At 42.3% G+C, this 15,608-nt stretch overlaps 1 protein-coding gene across 2 annotated transcripts in view; it reads right to left on the reverse strand.

Annotated features, from left to right (window-relative positions):
- The window catches only part of ACOT11 (acyl-CoA thioesterase 11), a 58,956-nt gene extending 48,302 nt beyond the window's left edge, over positions 1 to 10,654 (reverse strand). For both annotated transcript variants that reach the window (XM_083619417.1, XM_083619416.1), the window contains exon 1: positions 10,424 to 10,654. The gene's annotated coding sequence lies outside the window, so the exon portion shown is untranslated. The remainder of the gene's footprint in view (positions 1 to 10,423) is intronic.
- Between the last annotated feature and the right edge of the window lie 4,954 nt (positions 10,655 to 15,608).

The raw sequence follows: 15,608 nt of genomic DNA on the forward strand, positions 1-15,608 counted from the left end.
AAGCTGCTGGAAAGTCAGCCCGGTGCAAAAGACTCCTACTCCGTCTGTTATTATGACAGCTCACTAGCATTCACTGTATTGGTCTACTAGGGTAGCCTTGAAGGGTAGTTCAAGCGCACTCTGTTTCCTTGAAAGTCATGCCTTAGAGCATTCCTTGAACTAAGAAGGAGAAGGGAGTGGTAGCTAGCATGAGAGATTGTTTTTAATTACTGTTTGTTAAAAGAGAGCAATAGCAGGCAGCATGTAATAGTATCTTGATAGAACTGCAACTTTTCCTTAAGGTAAAAATGCTCGCTCTATTTCTCCATCCGCTTAGAAGCCTTTTTTGGCATTTAGCAATATATACATTACATAACAACAGCCTATGCTCAGAAATCTGGTGGGCACAGAAAACTGCCACCTGAAGAGCCTTTCTTACAGGTGCCTTTTTGCCACTCAGTAATTTGTAAACTCAACCTCAGTCCTGTGCTACAGGAAATTTTAACCCTCCGTGCATTAAAATTAAAATGGCATGTGCAAATTACCAATCTGGAGAGCAGAGGGGCAAACAGTCATTGGCCCACAGAAACCACATTAAACTGGGGGAGAGGCTGTGAAAGCCATTTACCAAAGCAGTCACTAGCATACATTTTGAACCACAGCAACCAAGCTGTGGAAGCAGCTAGCATCGCCCTGAGCACAAGGAGGTCAGAGATGGTGGGTGGCTTCAGCTTACATGATGCACACACCACTTGTGCTTTAGCTTTTGTACCACACTTCTACAAGTCTCTTTTCAGTTCAAGTTACTGGGGCTTTTTGAACTGGGGTTTTTAGCAAATGGATCTAAGCTCCTCATTAGTTATTGTAGCAACTGGCCAAAATTGAGCATCTTTTGCCTGCTATTCAGCACACCGAGGCAATGCCTGTACAACAGGCAAGGCAAGAATTCGAGCTTGTAATCACAGTGGTTCTCAGGAGAGCCAAGGGCGTTTTTACTTGTCCCTACAAGTCTGACCTCCTCATTCTTCTCGATAGAGAAGACCAGGCTGGTGCAAGATTAAGCCTCCTCATGCAAAGACAGGTACAAGCTCTGAACTATTTTTAGAACCAATTGACTACAAAGCTAATGAACATCAAACTAAAAATACTTGACAAAATAGCAGGCCCTGCTGTAGGAGATGGGGACAGCGTTGCTGGTGTTCGCCAGAAAGCTCATTCTACATTGTGGCTGCAACAACAGGGATAACGGCTAACTGATTTGGATCACTCATCACTGACTGCTTTACACAAATTACTTTACCAGCTGGTGGTCCTCCTGACACATGGTGATCATAATGGCAATTAATGTGCAACTTGTGCGAAAAATTGCACGCACAAACACACTGCAAAATACAGCACTTCCAGAGCTGGAAAAATGCAGTATGGCAGTGTGTTGTTTTCTGGAGGTACTCAAGGGTACGGAGTTCTGGCACCATTTCCTCCCCAAATGTTAAAAGTGTAGCACTTACTATAACAACTTCATGGTGAGTACTGACACCTTTTTTTCCTCTTAAAAAGCACTGAATATGAACACAACAGAACTGTAGCCTTGAATATGGACCTATGGACTGTGCATAAATGCAGTAAATTAAATACACCTCTATTGTGCAAGAAAGGTACCAAGAGCTACTGCTAACTTTAATCTAATCACAGGATCAGCCTCATGGCTGTCAACCTCAGGAGGGCTCAGAGAGAAGGTTTAAACAACAGCATTAAGAAATGGCAGACAGAATGGGAAACAGGAGCCCTAGTCATACACAGCTGTTGAAGGCTTTTACTCCCCCCACCCCACCCCACCACCACCGCTTTCCTGGCTGCAGGCTGGCAGCTTTTGGCACTGGCTGCAAAGCAAACAGCAGTTGTGCTTCAAGGAACATACATATGTGATTCCACAAAGGCCAGCATTTCTATTTCAGTGACTTGTTGAACAGGCTGCTTTTTGTGTTTACAGCTTACTGACGGAGTAATCCAAGCACTCAGCATTTGTGGGCATGTCGCGCACACACAAATTCAAACTCTGACCACTGTGCTTTCCAAAGCTTTCGTACTAAACATGCCTCATTAAACCATCTTCTCTGTGTGCTGCTTCTCCATGCTGCTTGTTGAGTTACACACTCACTCCCTCTCTCTCTCTCACACACACACAAGTTTTGCTTTCCACAAAGACTTGTTGCATCCCAGTTTTTAGTTCTGGGACACGATGAAAGCAACTTTCCTGGCTGTGCAGTTTTACCGAAAAGCACTTGCCGACATAGCAAGCACACTAGCTGGAGGAAAACCATTATATGGCTAGGAGTTACACAATGTACAATTCCCTATTAAGACATTATCCAAGACGGGTCATTCTGTTATGATTAGAACTGTGTAACGTTTGCCTGGTTTCTCTCTTATACTTATATTCTGAAAAGCAGGAGTTGTGGAGAATTCACCACTTTCAGAAGCGCAGAAGAGGATAATAGGTGTGTGCCACATTCACATGTTAACTCACATGAAGGGCTTTTCACACTATCAAGGGGCACTGGGGGGCACCCCTGGCCTTGTTTCCCAGTAGTGGCTGGTGCCCATTTGGATTGGCAGACAGCAGGGAGCCAAAGCCAATGGCGGCCAGAGCCAACTAATTCTGTTTTGTCCTCATACTCCTCCCTTTTGAGTTCTATAACAGCAACACTGGCACTAAGGAGGAGGAAGCTGGCAGGTTGGGTCATCCCATGGACTGGTTGTAAACAACACAACAAGTGGGTGAGGCCTGGCTGAGGCTGTGGGACGTTGCTCCAGTTGCCCTCATAGACCAACCAGCCTATCTGTGTATTAGAAATGGACATCTGCAGGGGGAACCGACACATATACACATCTGCACATGTCACCTTCCCCAGGGCCAGCATGACCAAGGTTTCAAATGAGGTCTATGGGCACAGGCTTTGCCTCTGCAGACAGCCGCACAGTGCTTCTTTTCTTTAAAAAATGCTTAGGGGTACTCTCACTTTGACTCAAGAAAAACACCATTGTATAGTTCAAATTGGGAAAAATAAATACAGTAAATGGACAAAAGTACAAAGATTCACAAAATGTTCAGAGGTATGCATACCCCTGCGTTCCCCCCGAAAAAAAGCACTGGCCACAAATAAGATCCAGACAAAGAAAACCATGAAACCCTGGAGGCAGGGCCAGTAATCTGGATGCAAAGCTCCTTGATTGTGAGAGCACCCTTCTTGAAAATTAACACATAAAAAGGGAAATAGGGGTAGGAGTATAGGTGGTTATTGATAATGCCTGGGAACTATCTGCAACAACAAAAAGTTCCTTGAGATAGGAAAATTAGGGCTGAAAAAAATCATTTAGAAATTCAATGTTCATGACATGTGTTAAATCAGCAGTATCTGTTCATTGTAAGTACTCAGTGCCAATTTTCATTGTTAACAGATTTCTGTACATCTCCCTTTGATGGATTTAGACCATGGGTTTAAACAATGTGTGTTTTTCATGCATTAATTAGCAAACAGAACTAATGCTGGCTTAAATCGCCTCAATTGTGGGTCCATCCACAGTCCTGTTTGTCCCTTGATTCCAAGTCACGGCTACGAGAGGGTTGATTTTGTTGTTGTTGTTGTCCTGCGCCTTCTCTGGGAAAGCACGTTCTTTACAGCTGAATCGGAACAAATGTCAAGCCACAGAAAACCCAATTGATGTTTGTTCCAATTCAGCAGTAAACAGTAGTTTTCCTGTGGAAAGTGGAGGGACAAAATACCCCCTATTGGAACCCTGACTTGAAATCACTTGAAATCATGAGACAAACAGAATTGTGGATGGGCTCAGAATTACTAATATTGGAATATAACATTGCTTTAACCGATGAAACTCAATTAAAAGTTAGACAGTAGAAAAATGTAAATTGGTCAATAACCCTTTTTAATGGATATACTCGTTTTTAGGAGAGGACAGCAGGCCACTCAGATTTACAGATGTGGTCCAAACATTTAAAAGCAACAATAGGAAAACACACTGCTTGAGAGATGCTACAGTGTACTAACAATTAATATAAAGACACAATAGCAAAGACAAATAATCTGCAATTAAGACCACCGTTATGAAAATTATGGTGTTAACTACCCTCCGCAAGTATTACAAGATATTCACATCTGCGTTATCCATCTGAGAAAGCAATGAAGAGACAGAGGTCTTTCTGTACCAGCACAATAGTTATCCTAGGAATATGACAAAAGGACCAGCAAATACCACATTATGACCTCAGGGGTTTCATGACCAGCGGAATCCATATCAAATGGGAGAACCAGCCTAACATTATTATCCTTCAACAATCTTGCTTTGGTGTGTCAGGAACTGCACAGAGGGAGACCTAAATTATTAATTTACATTCTAGAAACATTAACAAGGTGGAAGAATAATTTTAGAGTACTTGGCTATTGAAACTAACCAAGTGTCTGTCCTCATTAAAACCTTCAGTCTCAGTCAGCTGTCAAAATTTTGAAAGCTGTTGACTGATGCAGCCTTTAGGGTCACCATGGCAACAAGATACATTACCTAGGTGATGGCGCTCTTACATTGTCACCCCTTGGGTGACCTAGTTCTTGCAAAAAAGAAGAAGAACTGTTTGCATTATATTTTGGATATAAGCCTTCAAGCTGAATATTGCACCAGTCATGGAGGTAATTAAGAAGAGCAGGATATATGTATTGTGGGGGCAGGATTTTTTTATATAAAAAAAGTAGAAAAGTTGGCCTGATCATTCAGGTCAGTGTCACAAGTCAAGCATGAAGTTCATTTCACTTGTAAACAGTATGCATTCTCATTGTTTACAAGTATCCAATCAACAATGAGTAGTTTTAAGTTGTTTGAAGGACACACTATTGGGAAGTTACGATTTAAGTGGTCCAAATTTCTCAGGAAATTTACCAGATTCATGCCAAATCAGTATGACAAGCAATGCTACACGAAGCTAGCAGTCATATTGACTGGCAACGAGGTCACAGAGATATTCACGCAAGCCGCAGAGTGCCATCCTTTATAAGACTGTACCATCTCTGAATGCATGTAGCAAGCAGCTCTTTTTTAAAAAAAGAAGTTACATGGCTGGAAGAGACTTTCTAAATAACATTAAAGCTCCTCCTAATAATATCAAGTGCTGGCTGCAGACAGAAATAAGGTCAAAATGGGATTACAGACACAAGTAAAGGGGAGTGTATTTGCATCTCAAGGAAACCTTGATGTTTACAGAAATACAAACAACATACAACCTAAGCCAGAGGGCAGGGGACGGGGGAAGAAAAACACCCCATCCAATGGAGATTGAGTATGCTCAGCAGCCATGAAATGTTGAAAGTCAATTGCAGAGGAATGGTGGCTGGACAACTCTGTTCACCCTTGGATGAAACTGACTATATTTAATTCAAGTTGTTTTGAGGCCTGGTTTTGAAACACACTTACCTTTTGGCCTTTTATGTCATATGCCCCATAGATAGTCTGATAGTTACCGGGGGGGGGGGGGTTGTCACCAACTCCTAGGTATGCATCTGCAAAGAATTACCAGCAAACAGGAGAAGCAGAACGCAGAGTGAATGATCAACTTTCAGCCTCACTAGCTCCCAACTTCTCCTTTGCAGCAACTGAATCTCCAGGTCTCAAGACATACGAAACATAAGGAGATGAACAAAACATTCAACCAGTCTACCCCACCACACATCCACTGTGGCATCCGGCAAGGCAATTAAATTTTCCAGTGATATAGCAATTCACACCTTTTCACAATGATAGAGGATGTCAGCTAAGGTGAAGCGATAGAGAATGTCAGCTAACGCAGAATCAAAGAGCCAAGTCCAAATGAAATTATTGCACTTATGCCAGTTAGAAATTACAGGCGGAGGGAATCCTTATGCAGAATGGGAAATTTTTATACCTGACAGTGAGATAGGGTGGGTCTTGTATGCAACAGATACCCCACTTTCTCTAGAGGCAATTAATTGCCACCGGCAAGTACAATATGTTGGACAGCATAGAGATGGGACAAAGTTCACCCAGTCAATGGAAGGAGTTCTACTCAGCATCTAACTAACATTGTTTGGGTCAGAAAAGAGTCCAGGATTATCACTGTTCTATATTTCCACACTGTTCATAAACCCTGAAGAGTTCTTGCAGCTTCTCACAAATTAACAAACAACAACAAAACACTCAAAACAGTAAAACAGAGCTGCAATATTTAGAAAGCAAGGTAAGACACTCACTAAAATAGAATCTAAAAGGTCCAGGCAAACACACACACAATTTTTTTACCTTATATTGAAAAGACAAAGTCAGCTTCACACAAACTTCCCTTGGAGAAGGCATTCCAAAGACAGGACACCACTCCTGGAAAGAGCAGGTCCCCTCACCATCACAAAAGGCAAGGGGATCCAAGAAAGGGCCTCTTAGATCTCCACCTGCAGGCAGATTCATTTGGGAGCCAGTGGTTCCTTAGGTATCCTAACCCTAAACTGTACTTGCCATTTTTTTCTACCTCACCAGGCAGCATGTAACTTGCCTTCTTTGTGCAAACCTTACTTGCTTTGTAAGCACCTTCGTGGTGTGCATATGTGGAGCCACACATATCTGAATTGCTTAGAGGGTCTCTGGGTGGATGGCCCTTCACTGCAGTAGGGTATTGCCCTAGGATCAGCCTTCTCCAACCCTTCATATGTTGTTGGACTATAACCAGCCCTTTGGATTAGTAGCCCAAAACATCTTAAGGACACCAGAATGGGAAAGACTGGCCCAGACCAGGACCAGGGACAGGAACCTGTGGTCCTCCGTATATTGTTGGGCTCCAGCTTCCATGATCAGGAACGATGGGAGTTGTAGGCCAACAACATCTGCAGTACCACCAGTTCTCCACCTGTGGCCTGGATGGGGACCTGGGGGAGGTTTAAAATAGCACAAGCAACACCATTCCTCGCCACTTCGGAGACAGCTGCTTCCCCACCTTTTATCTTAACCTAGATTCTCAGTTGCTTCAGCTCATATATTCCCAGTTTTCAACCATCAGAGCTTCTTTTACACATTCTGGGAATATTTAAAAACAGAAAGATGAGCAGCAATCGTGAGATTCTCATGGGGGATTATTGGTGTATAATTAAGCAATATCCATAGTAACAAGCAAATCTGCATTAGCCTGACCTAGTTTGAAAAATTCCATCAGCTTGTTGAGGGACAATGACATATTATCTCCCAAAGTACCCCCAACTTTGAAAGCACAACAAAGGCAGGACTTTTCCAACAATGAGGCAGCCAGAGACAAGGAACTAGGAACTCCATGGCACAGAGCGAGTTTATGTAATTTTCTGTTCACATAATTTCAGAAAATGTCTGTATAAGTTATTAAGGTGAAGGGAAATCCCAAACTTATGTTTGCTTCACAGATGAACACATCATTATGTCACCTTGAACAGTTTGGAAAGGTGTGGAATAAATTTGTGAACTAAAACACATATTACAAAATCCTACAGAGATGATACTTCTCTGCATAAACATTCACATATGAATGGCCTGTGCAAGATTATGCAAATATTCTTTGGGCCTAGCTGAAAATTGCAGCCACCACAATTCACCTTTCCTGCTAAATTCCTCCAAAACCCACCAGCTACATACATATTCTTACTCCACTCTACTTTTTTCCTTCCATTTCCCCAAAGGATGCCCCTCGGTGACTCAGAAAATGTGTAACTACTTTATGCACAACGTACACTTAAAGCACCCACTCCAAAAAAGAAATCTGGAAACTGTAGTTTGTGAAGCGTGCTTTGAACTGTAGCTCAATGAGGAGTAAACAACAATTGCAGGATTCTGGTTTTTTTGTGGGGGAGGTTCCTGTGTGTACACAGAGAGTATTACATTCCAGGGGTGAAATGAGGTCACCAAAAGCTTATACCATTCTGTATTATTTTTATTTATTCTCTCTCTCTCACACACACACACACACACACACACATACACACACACACACACACAGAGAGAGAGAGAGAGAGAGAGAGAGAGAGAGAGAGAGAGATTGAGCATTGGGAAAGATACAGCATAACTCCTAAAGATATTGTAAATTTACTTCTCTCCTCAGATTTTCAGTGGGGGGAACAGCCAGTCTCCACGACAATGCTGTTGACTTACAGGCTCTAAAACAGACACACTTTTTCCAGCCCATTTATTTCTAAAGATGACTGGTCTACTGTTCTCATGTGCATGCACACACAAGAACCTGTCTGACACCGCCTCCAGCTGCCTTCTTCAAGAAAGAATACTTGGCAAAGGTCAGCTATTCAGATCCCTCAAGGTCCATCCTCCCAGTAGACAGAAACTGGCCAACTAAACTTGCCTAATTGGTTTGCCCTCTGTGGCAATCACTTTTCTAACAACCAGTGTCACAGGTTGGGATGGGGAAGACATTGGGAGATCGTTCGGGCCAGTTTCCCATCTCACTACAACAGCAATAACATGCTTGAGAAAGTAAACAGAAAAGTCATTCAAAAGTCATTCAAGGAGGTTCAAAGTCCCTGTCATGCACTTTATAAATAACTAGTGAAACAGGAGGAGTGTATATGGATGTGTGGCTCAGGGACAGGAGAGTCCTTGCATAAAGGAGCCATAAACCACAGGACATACCTTGGCTGCAGCTTGTGGTTAGTGTAGAGGGAACTAAACTATAAGCTGTGTTCAGACAACATGCTAAGTCAAACTGCGGCTTGCCTAATCATTTATTTATTTATAAAATACTTAAATAACACAAATTCATTAAAATATCAAAGCTGTGTACAAAAAAATCTATACAATAAAATAACAGACAAAATAAACCAGAATCACAAATCACCAGTCAACAGTTTAAAACGAATCTCTGTAAGCCTGGCAGCATAGAAAAGCCTGTGAAGATTAAATATCAAATAATAATGTTTCTGAGATAAGACAGTGCCAGGTTCAGATTTTGTTCTCAGCAAACCTTCCTCTTCCTCCCAGCTGTTCCTTAAGTTGCCCTCTGTGCTATATGCTGCTCCATCTCCTTATTCATCACTAGAGGGACAAGAGCTGCAAGAAGGAGCAGCAGAGAAGAGGAGGCAGCGGTGGCAGCCAGGTTCCGAGAGCTATGCCAGCCATAGAGTAACCACACATCTAGAAAGGCAAGGGCACTAACACCTAACTAGGCACATATGAGACAGTTCCTTCTGGATAAGGGTCAATGTATGATTGTGTTGCTTTACATACATCCACACTGGACACACAGTCTTCCATTCATGTCTGCCAATGCAGCAGACAAGGCAAAAGGGAAAATAACTGAGTGTCACTCCCAGAAATTATTGGCACCGAGTTAGTGCATCCCAAGCGCCAAATAAATCTCCACCTAGTCATGGGGAATAATCTATGGAGAGCATTTGGTCATGCCATTCCTGACCCACAAGGACCTTTCCAAATGGACAGTTTAGAGCACATTTACAGCAGGGAAGCCAGGCATCTTTCTGGGACAGAATTCCATGGTATTCTTGCATCTTCCACAGATGGAAACCGCAGGCAACTAGTGTTCAAATATTGCTCTTCAAATGCTGGAAAAGTTCTGTTCTATTTCTGCTCAATGAGTAGCAACTCATTGCATGAAAAACACGGCCTCCTACAGAAATGTCAGGTCTATCAGCAGTTTCCATTGTGACTCAGCCATGTTTAGAAAGTGTGGAGCACGGAAACTTTGGACCAGCTTTTGGTGGGGAAAGTGAAAGGCACATTTTAGACTCTTTTTTTGGCTCCAGAACCAACTTAGCAGTAATTCTCTACACCAAGCAAACAAGCTGGTAAAAGTTGCAAGCCTCATTCACCTTGGAGATTATAGACTTAACAGATTCTGAAGTTTAACCCCAGCTACCTGAAGAACCATCCTGTCATCCATATGAGAAAATTTAGCATGAGAGGGTAACTTGCAAAGTGGAGGTAGGAATCCTGGAAAAGGCCAGTTGTGGGACTGTCAGGGAGTTTGGAAACTATTGCTGAAAAAGCTCAGTCTGTAGATGTTCTCTTCCTTTATCTGATAAATGCCATGTCATGGAAGAGAAATAAGACGGTCCACTGCTCCATCAGGAACCTTCAGAAATAAAGTGTGCATTTCCCTCTTAACCACATAAGTGTTGCTGTTTTTATCACAACTGTGCACCAATAAAGAAGTTTGCTTCAAGTTCTGCCTAAAGGCAGCTTCATCAGTGCAGAGGTATTCAACGCTAAACACCCATCGCTTTAGCAGCCCTCCCCAAGATCAGGAGTTCACTGGTTTGAGAAGTCATTTCCTCCACCCTTTATTATTATTTTTACCCAAAAATAATAATGCTTCTCACACCCCAGGAAAACTCTTAGCCGTGGCTAGGTCTCTCCCAATCTCCTCTGCCCCTCTCACCTTCGCCAGAGGAAGCTGAAAACTGCCAAAGACTGTTCCTGTGAAGCAGACAGGCACTTGCACTGAGCGATCTCAGTTCAGGCTGCGACTCGCAGTGAAGGAGGAACCCCAAGCCACCTGCACGCAGGACTTTTCTGCCCCATGCTTTTTATTCTCTCTGTGTGAGTCCTTAGGGCTTTCCAGGCAGAGCCACTAGCAGGGCTTTCCTTCGGATCACTGGGGAGTGGTAAACCCTCAACTTCCGTAAAAAAAAAAAAGTCTTTTGAAGTTTTCTTAAGGTGGAACTTTGTAGAACTGTTCATCGTTAGCCAACTTTCCTAACTCTTTCATCAATCCCCTCTCCCATTCCTTTTAAAGTAACAGAAATTTCTCTATAATTTTCAAGAACCTCGAACATTGGCTACATACTACTCCTTACCAATCTGTAGGCAATAAACAAAGAAGCAGAAGAGCCTTGATTCTGAGATTGCTTCCAGAAGGCCCCTTTAACAAACATCCATCATATTCAAAGTGCATTCACCACACATTTAAAGCACATGACTTTCCCCCAAATAATCCTGGGATCTGTGGCGTCCCCCTCGCAGACCTACAATTCCCAGTACCCTGAACAAACTACAGTTCCCACAATCCATTGGGGCAACTCACGGGCTTTAAAGGTGAGTTGGATGTGCCTTAAATGCACGGCGTGGATCTTAAGGTTGCATCAATACTTTCCAGTGCATATCCCTGTCATTTTCCTTATCACAGAAAGTCCGTTTCTTTGGCGTTTGTTTTGCAACAGCTCCAAATGAGCTTTAACACACAGCCTGAATTTGCCAGTGACTGTCTGGAAGCCAAATTGTCGTTGTGATAAATTTTAAGTCAATTTAAAGTTTATATTCTATTACAAATCTCAGTATTTCAGCCTTACAAAATCTTCCTAAGTCATAAATATAGGAGGGGGGCGTAGTTGGACAATATGGCCAATAAGCCATATAAATGTGAAGAGGAATTTGTTGGCCGTGGCAGTAAGGAATAGTTATTCCAAGATATATCCTTTCTTCCCCCACCAGCATCACCTATGAGACCAAAGTTGTAAAAACCTGCCACGGCCACAGTGTGAAGGATAAAAGCCAATCTCCAAATAACTGAGACATGTTCTAAGTGTAGCCAATAACTGAGCAGACAAAGAGGTAAGTGGAGGCTGCAGTCGTTGCACTCGCGGAACTACCAACTGTGAATTCATGACTACCATTTTACACACACACACACAATAACATTAAGAAGAGCCTGCAGGATCCGGTCTAGTTTAGCACCTGGCCCTCAAGGTGGCCAACTAGATGCCTGTGGGAAGCAGGACGCAAACACAAGAGCTTTCTCCCTGCTCCTGTGGTTTCTGTGGAGGCAGAGCCTAGTAGCCATTGATAGCTTTATCCTCCACGAAGTTGTCTAACAGTGGCCATCCCTTCTTCCTGTGGGAGTGAGTGCCATAGCTTAAAACTATTTGCTGGGTGAATAAGTAATTTTATCTGTCCTGAACCGTCCAACATTCAGCTTCATGAGATGTTCATGCGTTCTATTGTTATGAAAGATGGAGAAAACCTGCTCTCCATCCACTTTCTCCATGCCATACAATAATTTTAAATGTGTCTAATGTATTAAATGTATTTAAATGTCGGCTGTGTGCCTGTGCTGCGCACCCCCTTAGTCCGTCATGCTTCTCATTTTTAGTCTCATCCTTAAACAAAACAAATGTATATACTTAAGTTTGATTGCATAATAGGGAACAAATGTAGCTCTTTGCAGATGGTTCAGATCATCTGGATATCGTTGTCCCTCCAACCCATATTCCTCGCTGTGCATGTTACCCTCTTTTCTTACCCTCCCTTCAAACTCAAGCCAAATATGTGCAGTCAGGCAACACCCAGCTGAGAGACCCGAGGGCTCAAGAGTAAATATCCAAGTGTACAGGAAAAAGCAACTCTAAAGAAATATAAAGGCATTTATAGTAAAAACTAGCAGAAAGGATTGGAAGCCAAGACCTTACCCTCTTGTGGATCATGACAAGGGGATGTTATTGCCTTGTTCAATTCCTTTTAACCTTTTCAGTGTTTGAAATATGCATTAATAAAATTCCTCACAAGTACTTAGATTTCCAAGAGCAAAAAGGTTTGTTCTGAATTGCTCTAGAATATTATCCAGGAATTACAGCATCCAACATCCACATCTGGCTTGAAGTAAAGTATGACTAGATGCAAAAATATCCCTCCTCAGTTTCAAGATTCCTCTGGGATAGTGCATCTACTACATCCATGCCTAATCTGTTGCAGTGGTTGAACTTCCCATGTGGTTAGGAAGCATTTACAGCACAGCCTTTACAACACAACCCTATATGTTACTCAGAAGTAAATTCAATAGGGTTAGGCTCCAATCCTATAAATGCATTAAGTGTTACTTTTAATTTCTGATTGCACAATTTTGTTTTTGACAGCAATGTGAAACGATCCATACCATGCATTTAAAGTACAATCAATGTGCATTTAAAGTACATGACTTTCCCAAAATAATCATGGGAACTGTAGCTTCACAGACCTACAACTCCTAGTACCCCTAATGGACTACAATCCCCAGTTTTAAATCATGTGATTTAAATGTATGTTGGATCTGCTTTAAATGTATAGTGGGTGTTTGGGGAGGGGTGCTTTTTTCTTCACTTCCCCCAATTTCCAACTCTCCGTGTCGTGCAAGTCCTCGCCATTTGATTTTACTATGAGAGATGTAGAAAAGCTCCTTAGATGAGCAGAGGTGATGCAGGCCACCAGTTTGCATACTGAGATGTGTGCAGAACACTTACCAATCATTGTAGGGGCAATAATTAAACATGTGCGTATTAACTGCTGCTATGTGCATCAGCCATAAAGTGTCTCATGGATCCCTCTACAGAGCATCCACATCATGGAACATCTTCACATCACTGCTAATTCCTGTATGGGGCAGCTGCTCCAATATGGAAAGCACTTCCAGCTGCTTCCATAATACATCTTATTGACCAGCCCTCTGCTGTCCTGGTGTCATCAACAAGAGCACAAGCATTGGATCAGCTGTTCAGTGTGAAAAACAGCAAGAGACCCTCATAATCTCCAGGTTTTGCCATTCTGGCAAGCACACTACCATCATTCTAGAATACAGACCCATGAAGCACTTGTGTTTATAATGCATGTAGATATCCAGAACTCAGGGGTAACAGAAGCAGGGGTAAAAATCAAGACCGGGTTTAGGTGTGGGGACGAAGTTTGGAGGCAGTAATTCTGAGAAGACTTATTCTATGTTCTTAAGATCCCTTTTTCAAACAGCCTCTTGTGAAAATCTGCCCCTTGATAAAAGTTGCCACTATGAATTCTTCTTCCCTGGTACAGTGGTACCTCGGGTTACATACACTTCAGGTTACAGACTCCGCTAACCCAGAAATAGTACCTCGGCTTAAGAACTTTGCTTCAGGATGAGAACAGAAATCGTGCTCCGGCAATGCGGCAGCAGCAGGAGGCCCCATTAGCTAAAGTGGTGCTTCAGGTTAAGAACAGTTTCAGGTTAAGAACGGACCACCGGAACGAATTAAGTACTTAACCCGAGGTACCACTGTAATACCAAGGATGGGATGTGTCTTATGCCTTAATGTGCAAAGTCATATTACAATGCTTTCCTCTTCTTTTCTTGTTTACACAGTGAAGGGAATCACCATTCCTAAGTTTCCTTTACCGCAAGGAATTGCATCTTTTCTTACAAGGGCGTATGAAAAATGTCTAAGAAATCCAGAGCCTCCAGCCTAGAGACTTGACATTATTCTTATTTAGGGAGCTGCACATCTTCCATTGTCCCATAATAAATATCGAACAGAAAACCTGTTAAGTAAAAGATGGCATTATCCACTGAAGAAGAAGAGCTTGGGGGGCAAATATCACCACTGTTTATGGCATACCATCCATCTGGCTCAGATTTTATCTGGAATACATATCCAGTGCATCTCTCCAGAAGTGGTGTGCTCCAGAACATTTTATAGTATTGCTTCTCTTCCCTCCCACCCCCTCGCTCCCACAGGCTTGTTTACAATGTGTACACTTTTATGGCTCAGGAAAGAAAACAGCCTCTATAATCATGCATAGTAATCAACCCTCATTATTTACTCTTAATGATTTTACAGTATTTTTACACTAGTCCCCTAGAAATTTTAGTCATCCCAAAGAGAATAGCTTGCTTGTAACCATTTGCTAATTGCACGTATGAATGTCAATTAATTCACTTAGCTAATTATCCACTCTATGAACATCATGCACCAAAGAACTGTAAAAAGACAGGCATATGGTAATAAATTTGGAACAGAACATAGCATGTTGGTGGGTATTCATTTCATCAGATGAGGCAGTGCGGGGGGAGGGATGGACACATGTGTATTAAGTTAGTATGTCAGCACACCCTGGATGAAAAGGCACTGTCAGCTTGGGGAATACCAGTTCCATAAGCCATAATTACAGCATTATGCTAATTGTGCCTGAACATTGATCAAAATATCACTGGAAGGACACTGCAACAACACTACAACTTTGGTTTGGAGATCGCATCGCAAGTCAAGCGTTTAAGAGGTTCTAATCATCTTGCTCCTTTCAACATAAGCAAGAATTACGTTTCATCTAGGAGTCCTCTTGAAAATCGCTAATAGGGAAAATGCACACAGCTTAATTGGCAGAATTCCTCATAAACCTAATCCCAAAGAACCCAAATGTTTCAAGAGGCCTCACATCACATGTTTTGGTCCGAGAGATGCAACTGTATTCAAGTCTCAGCCTTTGGTTCTAGAACACTTATCGGATAAGGAGAGCAAAGCCCAAACAACTGATTTTTATCAATTTTGCTCTCTGGAAATCAGCAGCCAAGAACTGCAGGTTTCACAACAAGGTCACATCCACGCCATACATTTACGCCGCTTAAAGTGTTGTGGCTGCTCTAAATGTATGGTGTGGATGTGACCTAGGCATTAACAACTAAAACTTGACAAATCTGTGTTTATCTGTGAGAGGAGGACAATAACATTGGGCGTTTTCAGGCTAGCAACTCCTATTCAGCAATTGCTCTTCCACCGTAAGCATGATGAAGAAGAAAAGCATACTTTCCACACTTTGGGGATACAGCACTTTGTGTGTACAGTGTACAT

This window comes from Podarcis filfolensis (assembly GCF_964270895.1).
Source record: "Podarcis filfolensis genome assembly, chromosome: 6".
In the NCBI taxonomy this organism is placed as follows: domain Eukaryota; kingdom Metazoa; phylum Chordata; class Lepidosauria; order Squamata; family Lacertidae; genus Podarcis; species Podarcis filfolensis.